Raw genomic sequence first — 13,157 nt, forward strand, 5'->3', positions numbered from 1 at the left:
TTGTGTAGCTGTATGGCTATCTCCTTATTTAAATCGGAGATTAAAAAAATAGCTTCTGGCCTCTCTAAAATAAACCTTTCCGAATCATTGTCACGGAATAGCAACTCTTTATAGCCATTGTCTTAGCTCGGGCTGTTATAACAAAACACTGAAACTGGCTGGTTTGTCAACAACAAACATTTATTTCTCACAGTTCTGATGAGAGCTGCTTGCTCATAAATGGCCATCTTGTCTCTGTAACCTCATGTGGAGGAAGGAGGCAAGGGGACTCTCGGGGATCATGAAGGGCACTGATCCCCTTCATGAGGAAGGCTCTACTCTCAAGGCCCCACCTCCTCGTTTCATGACCTTGGGCATTAGACGTCAACATGTAAATTCTGAGGGGGCTCCAATATTCAGTGCCGAGCAGCAATTACCACTCTCTGAATGTGTCTTGCCTCCTTATTATTTATTTCCTGTACCCCTTCAGGAAAATATAAGCTTCACAAGACAGAGTTGGTCCACTCCGATTTATTTACCGAATAAACAAATGCTTGGCTCCACTGACTGCTGTACACACATCTTGTAGACTTAGACAAACAGTGCACCAGCAGCCAAGACTGAACCATAAGGATGTTCATCTACTTCTTCTCTCAAAAGTTTCTCTTCCTATTCTTCCTTTCTTTACCCAGCAGCGAAAGCTGTCCCTGAGAACTCAAGTCACTTGGAGGCTTGGGTTCAGTTCTCCACTCCATTCTGCGACAGCCTCGGGGCCATTTTCTTGTTGTTACTCTAAACATCTGCAAGGTCCAGAACAATGAGATCACCTCCCCCTTCCCCTATGGCAAAGGCATAAAGAAATTCACCCTAGCACAGTCCTTCTCTGCTGGAAACAGTTCTTCTATGGCCTATTTCAAGCAAGGGTCTTACCTTTTAATCCCTTAATTCCCAGCCCCTCTGTAGATTTGACCTCATACTCTCCAGTGGAGGAAAGACTATGCCTTACGCATCTTTGTATATCCAGATATACCATAAGAATGGGCATGGAGTAGGTATTCTACAATATTTGGGGGGGGGGGGGCGGGGAGGGTGGAAGAACCTGTTTCAAAATTATTAAACTAGAGAGACTAAAAAGAAAACCAAGTCCGTCCCCAGAGGGAAAATAACTCTCTTAGATGGAATGAGATTTACTGAATCAAAATATATGCAACGAGTTAGACAGAAAAAGCCCTCCACAAGATCAAAATCATCTCCCAAAGGATGTAATGAATGTTTCCATATTTGAGTCACTTCAAACTATACCAAGCAATCTAAAACATGTAATTATTACGTCCTGTAAAAATAAAAATCTACGTTCCAAGGAAAGACGCTGAGCTCCTGATTTGAATCTAAGATGGACCAGCATCCACTGAATGTTAATGTCCTTAAACCTCAGTTTCCACATCTGATAGCACTTACCTGTCTCCCAAGGCTGTCAGGAAGCTAATGAGCTTGTGTCTGCAATGCACATGAAGACCTTTACATGAAAGGTGTTACAGAAGGCCAAGCAATTCATCCTGGCATTCGTTCCAATTGGAAAATTCCTTCAATTACTGTAGGAAAAAAATTCCACAAATGACTCACCAGGTTTTGACCCTGTGTAAAATTTAAAATCAAAAGATCTTTTAGCTTTAAAATGTAAATCTGATTATAAAGGTTATAGAAAATTCTGCAGCACTGTATAAAGCCAAGGGGCTCTGGTAACGGCCAACCTTAAATATATATTGTCTCCAGTTGCTGTGAAAGGAGGCTCACCTGTTTATTCTCTGCAATGGTTTGCAGGCAAAGGGACCAGTGCTTACATTACAATGTAATCATCACCAGCTATCCTACAGAATCCATGAAAGACACTTCTAGAAATACTTAGTCTGATACTCCAAAGCAGATGCACGTGATTAACTCTGTCATTTCTATTATCCACTCTATTTGACTGATGAGAACCAATCTTATCTTTAAAAGAATATTATTATGAGGAAGTTTTTCCAAGTCTTCTTAGATTTCACATCGGAAAAAAAAAATAATGCTGTCATTCTATCTTCTCCTTCTGAATCTATTTCTCTGGAAAGAACAAGGCCATAAATCATTTAAGCACATGTATGGAGAGAATAGAGCTTTGTTACAATCGAAGCAAAAAAGGGTTTTTTTTTAATTAGCTTCTTTTCCGTTTGCGTTTTATAAAAGAAGATACAAAAATTGTTTTTGAAATTTTTTCAAAGAATCTATTTTTCTACAGAAGAGCTTGCTTGCCTAACATTTTTTATTTTATTTTAATGCTTATTTATTATTGAGAGAGAGAGAGAGAGAGGAGAGAGAGCGTGTGTGCAAGTCGGGGAAGGGCAGAGACGGGGGACAGAGGATCCAAAGCAGGCTCCCTCGCTGACAGTAGCAAGCCCGACGCGGGGCTCGAACTCACAAACTGCGAGATCGTGACCTGAGCTGAAGTTGAACAGTCAACTGACTGAGCCACCCAGGCACCCCTTGCCTAACATTTTTATCAGTGTTGAAAAGGCAGTAGTGAGGTAATAGGAAAAGCCTGAATAAGTGACTAGAATCAAAATACTTACATTCTATCTCAGCCACACTCCAAATATGGGATTTTGGTCAAGTTACAGTGTCCCTTAGTTTTTCTCATCTGTAAATAAAGGAGAATATATTTGAGCAACTCATTTAGTAGGGTTGTTATAAAGATTAAATAAGGCAATGCACTTGACAGCATTCAAAAAGTGAAATACTACAGGTATCATTAATATGGCTAGCACGGGGCGCCTGGGTGGCTCAGTCGGTTGAGCGTCCGACTTCGGCTCAGGTCATGATCTCATGGTCTGTGAGTTCGAGCCCCGTGTCAGGCTCTGTGCTGACAGCTCGGAGCCTGGAGCCTGCTTCCGATTCTGTCTCCCTCTCTCTGCATCTCCCCCACTTTCTCTCTCTCTCTCTCTCAAAAAAAAAAAAATTAACATTAAGAAAAATTAAAAAAAAAATGGCTAGCATCTAGATCACATCATCGATGTGATCACTAATCATTATTAGGGTCATAATAGAAACATTTTATCCAATTTCTGTCCTTTTAAGGAACATGTTAACTACAATCATCCCATCCAATCTTACCTTTTGTTGTTGCGTTCAATATTTTAATTTCTTATTTTAATCCCCAAATGTGATAGTAGTGTCATTTTACCTGGTTAGCATTGGGTTTCTGTTAACCTGAAGTTTACCAAGTTATTTGACCCAGATTCCATTTTATGTCTCAGACCTTCCCCCAGAAATCTTTTTTCTCCTACTTCATACACTGCCTCCAAAGCAGGGGTTCTGCAGTCGGAGCCACATCAGGTCACTGGGACAACTTGATAGGCACTGTGGCATTTCTGACTCAAAGGGTTGGGGTGGGCCCAAACAGTTGTGTTTCCCACACATTCCCAGGTGATGCTGCTGCTGGCCCCCATGCCTTGAGAATCACCAGAAGACCTTGGAGTGAGAGTTGGTCACACACTCTGTCCCTGCTTGTTTGAAAAATGACTTAATGTGTCCTTCCCTCTTGAAAAATGATTTAATTTTTTTTTATTGTTTTATTTTTATTTTTGAGACAGAGACAGGACATGAACGGGGGAGGGGCAGAGAGAGGGAGACACAGAATCTGAAACAGGCTCCAGGCTCTGAGCTGTCAGCACAGAGCCCGACGCCGGGCTCGAACTCACGGACCGTGAGATCATGACCTGAGCCGAAGTCGGACGCTGAACTGACTGAGCCACCCAGGCGCCCCTCTTGAAAAATGATTTAGATGGATGTATGATAGTTCAGAGAGATGGTTGACAGGATTTTTTTCTTTCTCTCTCAACATTGGAAAATATTATTCCACATCTATTGGTACTGTTGAGAATTCTAACATCAATTTAACTCTTGGTTGTTTTTTTGGTAGGTAAACTTTTTCTTCTCCGGCTGATTTCAAGATCTTCCCTTTCTTTGATAATACACAGTTTTCCAAGGTAAGGATTTCTTTTCTCTCTCGGTCCCTCCCTTCCTTCCTTCCTTCCTTCCTTCTTTCCTTCCTTCCTTCTTTGGGTATGGTTTCCCTAATCTGTGAGTTCATGTCTTTCATTAGGTCTGGAACATTTTCTGCCATTATCCTTTCAAGTACTGTTTCACCATTTTCTTTCTGTTCTTATTCTCACTATTCAAGAAGATATTCTCTCTCTTTGTCTCACTGGGCCACATTTTTCAAAACTATCTTCTAGTTCCTTACTCCTCAAAGTGTGAGCATCACCTCAGAACTTACTAGAAATGTAGTCTTTGGGCCCCACCCCAGACCTAGAGAATTGGCACCTGAATTTAACAAGCTCCCTGGGTGATTGCCTTGTACATTGAAGGTTGAAAAGCATGGTTCTGACTCACTAATTCTCTCTCTTCACATGTGTCTAATATGTTGCTAACCTCACTTATTAATATTATCATTGTAAAGAGTGTATTGTTTAATTTACAGAATTCTGTTGGCTCTTTTTCCAACTTTTTAAATCATATTTATGGTCTCTTCTTCCTTTGTTCTGTTTTTCACTCCCTTAAAAAAAAATTTTTTTTTTACATTTTAAAAATTCTATGTGTTTTATAATTATTCTATTACCTAAAGTCCTTGGGGGGCCACAATGGCTCATTTAGTTGTGTGTTCAATGACTCTGGACTATGCATTTATATTTGACTGATGTGACTCTGGATTTGGAGGGCACCAGGTTGATAGATTGTTCTTCCAGCGCAAGTCTGGGTTCCACCAAGCGCCCTTGGACATGACAGTTGAAGTCTGCTTGAAATTATTTTCTTGTCTTAAGATTTTTCATAACACCAAAACAGGGCTATTTAATCTCCAAACGTGTGTGAGAAGCTCATGCCTGATTATAAATCCTTTGGGAAAGACAAGTATCTCTATCATTTGCCTTAGCCAGGAGGCAATTTTTTCTCACCAACCCCTCCCTGAGTAGGTGGCCCTATGAGGGTCCTAGCTTTCTGCAATATCTCATTTCTAACTCTCTGTGCTGCAAAGGTCCAAAACCTTGTCGCTTGGCCTCACCAGCTGTCGATTGGCCTCACCCAGTCGCTTCGGGTTCCTCATGCAGACAAATATGCTCAGAGCATCTGCAGTTTTGCTTGTCATTCTGGTCTTCAGCTCATTCAGTTTTTGTCCCGAGATTGATCTTCATTTCTCCTGAGCTCAGCTGCACTGGGGGGAAAAGAGGAGGGAAAAAAGGGAGAGGGAAAGGGAAGAAGGAGAGGGGAAAACAAGAGGAGGAGGAGAATGACGGAAGGAGGCAAAGGCAAAGAGGGGGAAGAAAGAAGTAAAAGGAGGAGGAAATGTATTCATCCAGCATCAGTTATTTTGTAACCGACAGGATTTTCCATTTTTACCATATTGCCAAACAGTCTGCAGGAAGCCTACATTATAATGAATTTATTGCTACCACTAGACCGTGTGCTCTTCTACCTTTGGGCCTCTGTTCATGTGTGCTTGGAACAGGCCACCTCTGTTTAATTTCCCCCAGCTTCCCTTTACCTGGCGTATGAATGCGTTCAGGCCTGCGTAAGACAGCACCAAAAGAACAATGGTTTAATCAATAAATAGATTTAATTGGCTCACCTGGCAAGAAGTCTGGAGATAAAAAGTCCAGCAGGCCAGTGATGTCAGGGTAAGGCCCTGGCCACTGGGCAGCTAGAACAGCTGCAGCCATGAGATGTCCCACCAATGTCACGGGCAGGAAGGACAGGAAGAGGCAAACACTTTCTCAACCTGTTTACTGGCCCCACCAACATGTACCCCCTTCTATCTTCTCAGCCACAACATTCTCACCGTGTGTCCCTGCTTCGGGAAAGTGAGGATGTGGCCCGGCAAGCATGGGTGATTATGACCAACGCTGAGCATGCGCAGCCTTCCTTTCCCTGATATCAGAGCGTCTCTATCCACTGCCTGGACGAAAAGAGAGATTCACTGACAAAGGCACGTTGTCAGGCAGGAAAAGTGTCTTTCTCCCCTTGGAAGCTCATTTAAGTCTTCACTAAATTGTTAGTGTACCAAAATACGTCAGCGTTCCTGTTAACAGTCTCTTCATAGCACTAAATTAGGTTCCCTTGTAACTTGCTTCTGGAATCTTATTCTTACCTATTGGAGCACCCTTCACACTTGACACCTGCCTTCCCTGATGTATTGTAAAGTCTGTGAGGGCAAAGGTCATGACTATTTTTATTCAATACTTAATCCGCATAATAAATACCCAACTTATATTTGTTGTATATAGTCAAAGTTCCTTAGATTTTTACTACTTTATTTTTTATTCTTTCTGTATATCTTATCTTTCATCTTGTTAGAAAATGTTTATTTATTTATTTTTAATGTTTATTTATTTTTGAGACAGAGAGAGACAGAGCATGAGCGGGGGAGGGGCAGAGAGAGAAGGAGACACAAAATCCGAAACAGGATCCAGGTTCTGAGCTGTCAGCACAGAGCCCAAAGCAGGGCTCGAACTCACAGAGTGTGAGACCATGACCTGAGCTGAAGTCAGATGCTCAACTGACAGAGCCATCCAGTCACCCCAATTTACTTATTTTTGAAAGAGAGAGAGAGAGAGAGTGAGTGCACAGAGAGAGGAAGGGCAGAAAGAGAGGGAGACTCAGAATCTGAAGCAGGCTCCAGGCTCTGAGCTGTCAGCACGGAGCCTGACACGGGGCTCAAACTCACAGATGGCGAGATCATGACCTGAGCCGAAGTGGGACGCTTAACGGACTGAGCCACCCAGGTGCCCCTCATCTTTTTTTTAAGTAGGGTCCCTATCCAACATGGGGCTTGAACCCACAACCCTAAGAACAAGAGTCGCGTGCTTTACCAACTGAGCCAGCCAGGCACCCCCAAACAAATATTTGTTGGAAAAAAAAATAGAACATCGAGAAGAGCAAACTATAAAGGGCGTCTACCCATAATTTTATTCCCAAATTCTCCTCCGAGAATCAGACCCAAATGTACAATAGTCTACTAGACATGTCCATTCTGAGATTTTAATATAGTCCTAAGAAAAAATTCTCTTAGAGTGGAGTACAGTTTTATGATGTGGTTAGCTTCCAAAGTAATCATGGAGGCCACAATCTAATACAGACAAAAGTGCCCTTAGGAATACATAAAACACAGTGATACTCAGAGACACCATCTCTCTCTCAAGTAGACCAACACGGCACCTAAGGCTTACTATGAAACTTCTTACATAGCAGGTACCAAAAACAATAATTGTTTATCAAATATACGAAGTTATAGGTTTGAATGCGGTCAGGTCAGCAGGGCAAACCAGAGAAAAATAATCGTGTTGCCCAAAAAGAGGCATTCCAAATTCTTCATGCCTTCTAATCATGCCTGTGTAGAAAAGCTGCCATCAAATCGCAAATGCTGATTTAAATCCTAATTATGCATTTACTAAACCCAACAACACAACATGCGTATTTCTTGTTTTTTTTATTGGGACCTTAACGATACATTCTCCATTAAACAATTAGAGTTGCGAAACCACTACAGTGAAAACTGCTTCCAGGCAAACAAATACTGAGGGACAACCTGTCAATTTGGGAGACTTGTATTTAACGATGAATGTTGCCTTCTATTACTGGAAACCACTTGAGGATCCTCTAAAGTGGTCACTTAAGAAGAGGGTATTTCCTCCAAGAAACAACTCTGTGATTCCTAATTTCTCAAGGTTCTCTTGAAAGACTTTGACCAAACCTCTGGTGTTTTACTGGTTACTGGTTATGGCATAGAGAGCAAAAGATATGGCAAAACATTTTTGACCTGGCCCTGGAAGCAGGGATGTCAGGGAGAGCATACTGTATTCAAAAAAACTAACTTACCCTGATTTTCTTGCCATCATGACTCATGGGATTCTATTATTCAGTAGATTTATGTGCCGCACTTTTCCAGGCACTAGGTCTAGGGAGATAAAAAAGAACAAGTGGGTACGGAGTATATTACTCTCCGGTGGAGAAGAAAGAAACTAAGCTTATAGATTATAACAGACTTTGAGGGATACGCACAGAGATACATAGGTACGAACAAACATAGTAGCAAAAAAGAGGCAACCTCAGCATACCAGCAGCATGAAAGAAAGAATTTCTCGTTTCTTTTCCTGTTTCTACATGCATCTTAAGAGATTTCTTCCATAAAATGTCTATCCTGAAACACAGGTAAGAGACAAATGATGACCATTTTCAGGCCCACCATGTAAGGATGCTGTGGTTGTACACTGCACAAAGGTGGGCCATTCCTATCATGGACATGTCCTGACATAGGCAGGTATGGAGGCTGAGTTTTAACTGTATTCAGGGATATCTCAAGTCACTTCTTTCCTGTGCTTCGACTTCAGAAGCCTAATTCATTTCATCCAGTTAGACAAAATGGTTGCTTCACCTGGAAGTAAGCCCATTCCACCTCCTCAGCCCCACCATGCGTGTCTTGCTGATGGCTGTTGGCTGTATTGAGTATCCTGGGTATGTGTGAGCAGGCATGTGTATCGGCACATGTGCGTATCCAGCTAATATCATTGTGGGCGCAGGAAAACTCCCCCAGCACAGAGATATTCAGGTTATGCTAATTTTTTAATCCTTACGGACCAAGAAACCACTTGTAATTCTCAAATAGGTACTAGCAGCTGCCATCAGCCCGTTTCACTTTCATACAAAACAAAACCAACGAGAAAACACATATCTTCCCTTTTGCTTTGTAGAAGCTCCTTGACAAAAGATGATGACAAGACGGCCAAGAATTCTGGCATCTAACCGGCATTGCCTTTTATGCCGTATGCATGCAAAGCCCCTTTGATCTGCAGCTGCAGCTGCTATTTCCAGAGCTTGGCACAGCACTGAGGAATTCCTGGTCAGCCAGAACTTTCACTCTTGGGAAGCCATGTCCTTCCTGATTGCAGCCTGCCAGCCTGGCTCAGCAGTTTCTGCGGCTTCCCAGCTGCCCACAACTCTATATTCAGCGCTGGGCCGCCCCACGCCTTCCCGGTGTTCATCTATCCTTCCTGCTTACCGTGCTGCTCCGGGGCAATTCTCTAAAAAGCAAGGAGCACCAGCGGTTCTTTTGCGTATTTCTTGTGTTGTTTTGTTTTTTGTTTTTTGGTTTTGGTTTTGTTTTTTGTTTTTTTGTTTTTTTAAAACCCCTCTAAGGGTGAGTTAAACTGGCACGGGCAAAAATGTGAGTTTTGTTTTGCAAGCACCTTTCTGGAATACATGATTTCTGTCTCCCAAGTGACCTCCCTGGACCGAAAATTCTTGAAACACCAACAAAGGAAACAACAGTGTGTACTTTTGTTAATCTCTCAAAAGCACGCAATAAAAGGTCAGGAACAGATGACCTTTGCCACTTGGAGCAAGAATAATGTTTATGGGTCAGAGGACCACCTCATCCCAGGCCTGACCTTGGATCCGCAATGATCAGAAATCCCAAGCTGCATGAATGGCGCCGCTTTGGGGAATGGGAGACAGGAGAACAGTGTCATCCGTGACCTGGATTGGGAAGACCTTAAGCCACCTTGCTTCTCTGATTTCAGGATGGCTACCGCGGCAGGAGCCTCCTGCAACAGCAAACGTATTTGAAAAACTATCCCTTTAAGGTACAATTGATTTAGCCATAAATAAACCCTGGAGGGAACGTCCTGCTCTCTGCGAGGATGGCCAGCACGCACGATGTGCATGTTCTTTCACACAGCGATATTTGATAGGCCCCAGCCTTGGCTGGAAAATGTAATTGGCTTAGTGAAGCATGCCCATCCCTTCCCCCTGATTACTTCCTGCTCCTTTTACAAATGCGCCAGCCCCTTGCCACTCAGTATCCATCAGGGCTTACCTTAGACTGATAGCAAATATTTATCAGATCGGTGATTATTTTTGTTATAAAGAAAATACACAGGCCAAACAGCCATGATGCTTCAATTACAGAAATCATTGCTCCCCCCCCCCCCGCCCCCAGGTAATTCCTAATTGAGTAATTAGAAGGCCGATAGGGCTCACTGAGACTTTCATGAATGCAAATGATGCATTCCTCTTCTTCCATGAACCGTTTTTCTTGATATGTCTACTATGAGAGAAGGTTAATATCTCTATCAGCAAAGTTTCACCTGAAAGGACGTTGGTGCTCATCAGTGTTATCACTCTGGTGCGTCTGGTTTTCATCAAGATCTTTAAAATGAACAGCCGCTGGGTTTTCTATAAACACCCAAACGCACTGATCCGAAATATCTCTGAGTGGGTCGGGGATAGAAGCGAGTTTCAGTTTCCGCCAGTCTGCCACTCTTCTTTCAATTGCCACTCCTGCCTCAGGTTCTAGATCTGAAGGTTTCCATCCCATAGGATAAGGCAATAGCTATTCTTATGTCCACAGGAGCGGAGTCCAGTTGGGCTCCTTCAAATAGATAACAAGTACAGATGATTATAATTCCTCTAGATTCAAATATAATCTTTGCTGTATACCTAAAAGCACGACAAGTACAACTCTCTACTGCTCACCCAGAAAAAGGAACATCTCTGCAAAGCCCTAGAAAAATGTAAATAGTATATAATGGTCCATGAGGAGCACCTGTTTTTGGAAAAGAGCAAGAGGAAAAGATATAAACTGTGACATAATCACCCCTATCAAATCCTCAGACATTTAGTGCATCAGAGAAGACAAATTCTGCCACTATCTTCTGCTAAGGAATATTGAGGGAAACCAGTTTTGACAGGGCTTGAGTAGCACATGAAGGCGATTATGTGTGAGGAAGTATGACGTGGAAAGAGCCTGCTCCAAATCTCTAGATACCAACACTACTGGCTGTTCTCCTCTCAGACTTAAGTGCCAGTTTCAGCAACTTCCCCTTTGCTTTTGTATTGATTTCTGTAGCCATTAAAAAATATATATATTCAGGGACGCCTGGGTGGCTCAGTCGGTTAAGCGTCGGACTCTTGACATTGGCCTCAGATCGTGATCTTGTGGTCCTGAGATTGAGTCTCAGGTCCGACTCCCCACTCTCAGCACAGAGCCTACTTGGGATTCTCTCTCTCTCCCTCTGTCTCTCTCTGCTCCTTCCCCACTCGTTTTCTCCCTCTCTCTCAAATTAAATAATAAATAAATGTTTAAAATATACATATTCATTTGGTAAGGCAGCTATAACAAAGTACCACAAAATGGACGACTTAGCACAAATGCATCATTTCACAATTGGAAACTAGAAGCCTGAAGTGAAGACGTCCATAGGGCTGATTCCTCCTAAAGATTGTGAGGGAAGACTGTTCCAGGCTTTGCCCCTTGGCTTATAGATGACTGTTCTCTGCCTATGTCTGCACTTCATTTTCCTCTATGCATGTCTGTGTCTCTGTCCAAAGTTCCTCTTTTTTATAAGGACACCAGTCACATTGGATTAAGACTCACCCTAATGACCTCATCTTAACTAACTATGTCTGTAATGGCCCGGTTTTCAAATAAGTCACATTCTGAGATACTGAGGGTTAGGATTTCAACATTCAAAAGTTGAGGCGCAGGAGAGGTATACAATTCAACTCATAACAGTTGGATTTGAAAATATGTAAAAGTTCCGACTCAGGTCCAAAATTACATGGATTTTTCTCTTTAATAATTCAGGGAAAAAGAAAAACCTCATAATTGTTTTTTGAAGTCAAAAATGAGAGGTAAGTCAGAGCCAATGTTATTAATTAAGTACTTGTAATCATGAAATTATTCACATAATGACTCTACTCACTGCTGCTCTCTTTAAAGATATACAAAGTGCTGGGGCGCCTGGGTGGCTCGATAAGCGCCTGATGTTAGCTCAGATCTGATCTCATGGTTCATGGGTTCAAGCCCCGTGTCGGGCTCTGCGCTGACAGTGTGGAGCCTGCTTGGGACTCTCTCTCTTTCCCTTGCTCTCTGTCCCTCTTCCACTCGTGCTGTCTCTCTCTCTCAAAAATAAATAAATAAACAAACAAACAAAAAAAGATAAAGTGTCAGCAGATTCACTCCCCAGTCTGTCAGAGCTGTCCCTTTGAGTGATGCAGGAACAGCTGTTAAATGTCCCCTGCCTTTCTCTCCCACCCCATGCCTGACTCAGAACCTGCCACCTGAAAGACCAGGGACTTCATTTTATTTTACTGATTTTTTTACTAGCCTTGAATGCCTTTCCTAGATGTTTTTATTGTCCGTGTGATTTTTTTTCTTGAATTCCACAAACTGTAGGGCAGGTGTGTAAAGCACACAGGAGGTGGTCGAACATCAGCTGGTGGTGACGTTAAACTTTCTATTGTGCAACTAATTGCTTTCCTCAGGGACCAAGTGCAGTAGAAGCTTTTGTAACTTCCATGACTTACACTGAGTCCATGTGAAGTAGTACATGTCTAATACACACATGTGAGCTCTGGGTTCTCAGTAGTTGACATGGTCAGATGGGGAGGGTTGGGGGTGCTTTCCTAGGTAGGCAGAGACATTGGTGAGCAACGCTGTTAGAATTCACTTAGACTTGATCTTTTGTTCACCTCCCTTCCAACCAAAACTGTATCTGTCCTAGAAGTGGCAAAACATGTTATTTTGAAAAGTGTTTGATATTATTAAAAATATTAGTCTATAGGAGTGCCTGAGTGACTCGGTTAAGTGTCCGACTTCGGCTCAAGTCATGATCTCATGGTTTGTGGGTTCGAGCCTGCAGCCTGCTTCAGATTCTGGCTCTGGCTCTCTCTGCCCCTCCCCAACTTGTGCTCTGTCTCTGAAATAAATAAACATTAAAAAAAATTTTTTTAATTTTTTTTAACGTTTATTTATTTTTGAGACAGAGAGAGACAGAGCATGAATGGGGGAGGGTCAGAGAGAGGGAGACACAGAATCTGAAACAGGCTCCAGGCTCTGAGCTGTCAGCACATAGCCCGACGCGGGGCTCGAACTCACGGACTGCAAGATCATGACCTCAGCCGAAGTCGGCCGCTTAACCGACTGCGCCACCCAGGTGCCCCCCCCCAAAAAAAATTTTTTTAAGTATTAGTCTATAAATGAAATTTGGTAGTATACCCAACTCCCTAAAAGAGAAAAAGAAGCCTTCTTTATGTAGGCTGAACCAAAGCCTCAAAATCTTCAACATATCTTCATTCTGTTCAGAGTCTACTGC

The 13,157-nt window shown here is 42.5% G+C and overlaps 1 long non-coding RNA gene across 1 annotated transcript; it reads right to left on the reverse strand.

The window, feature by feature from the left end:
• Nucleotides 1-1,436: 1,436 nt before the first annotated feature.
• On the reverse strand, nt 1,437-5,474 carry LOC123381161. Its single transcript, XR_006587858.1, has 3 exons — nt 5,092-5,474; nt 2,583-2,650; nt 1,437-1,571 (listed from the first exon to the last, which is right to left on the reverse strand). It is a non-coding gene; the product is annotated as an uncharacterized LOC123381161 (long non-coding RNA).
• Nucleotides 5,475-13,157: the final 7,683 nt, after the last annotated feature.

Source organism: Felis catus, chromosome D3, assembly GCF_018350175.1.
Source record: "Felis catus isolate Fca126 chromosome D3, F.catus_Fca126_mat1.0, whole genome shotgun sequence".
Taxonomy (NCBI): Eukaryota; Metazoa; Chordata; class Mammalia; order Carnivora; family Felidae; genus Felis; species Felis catus.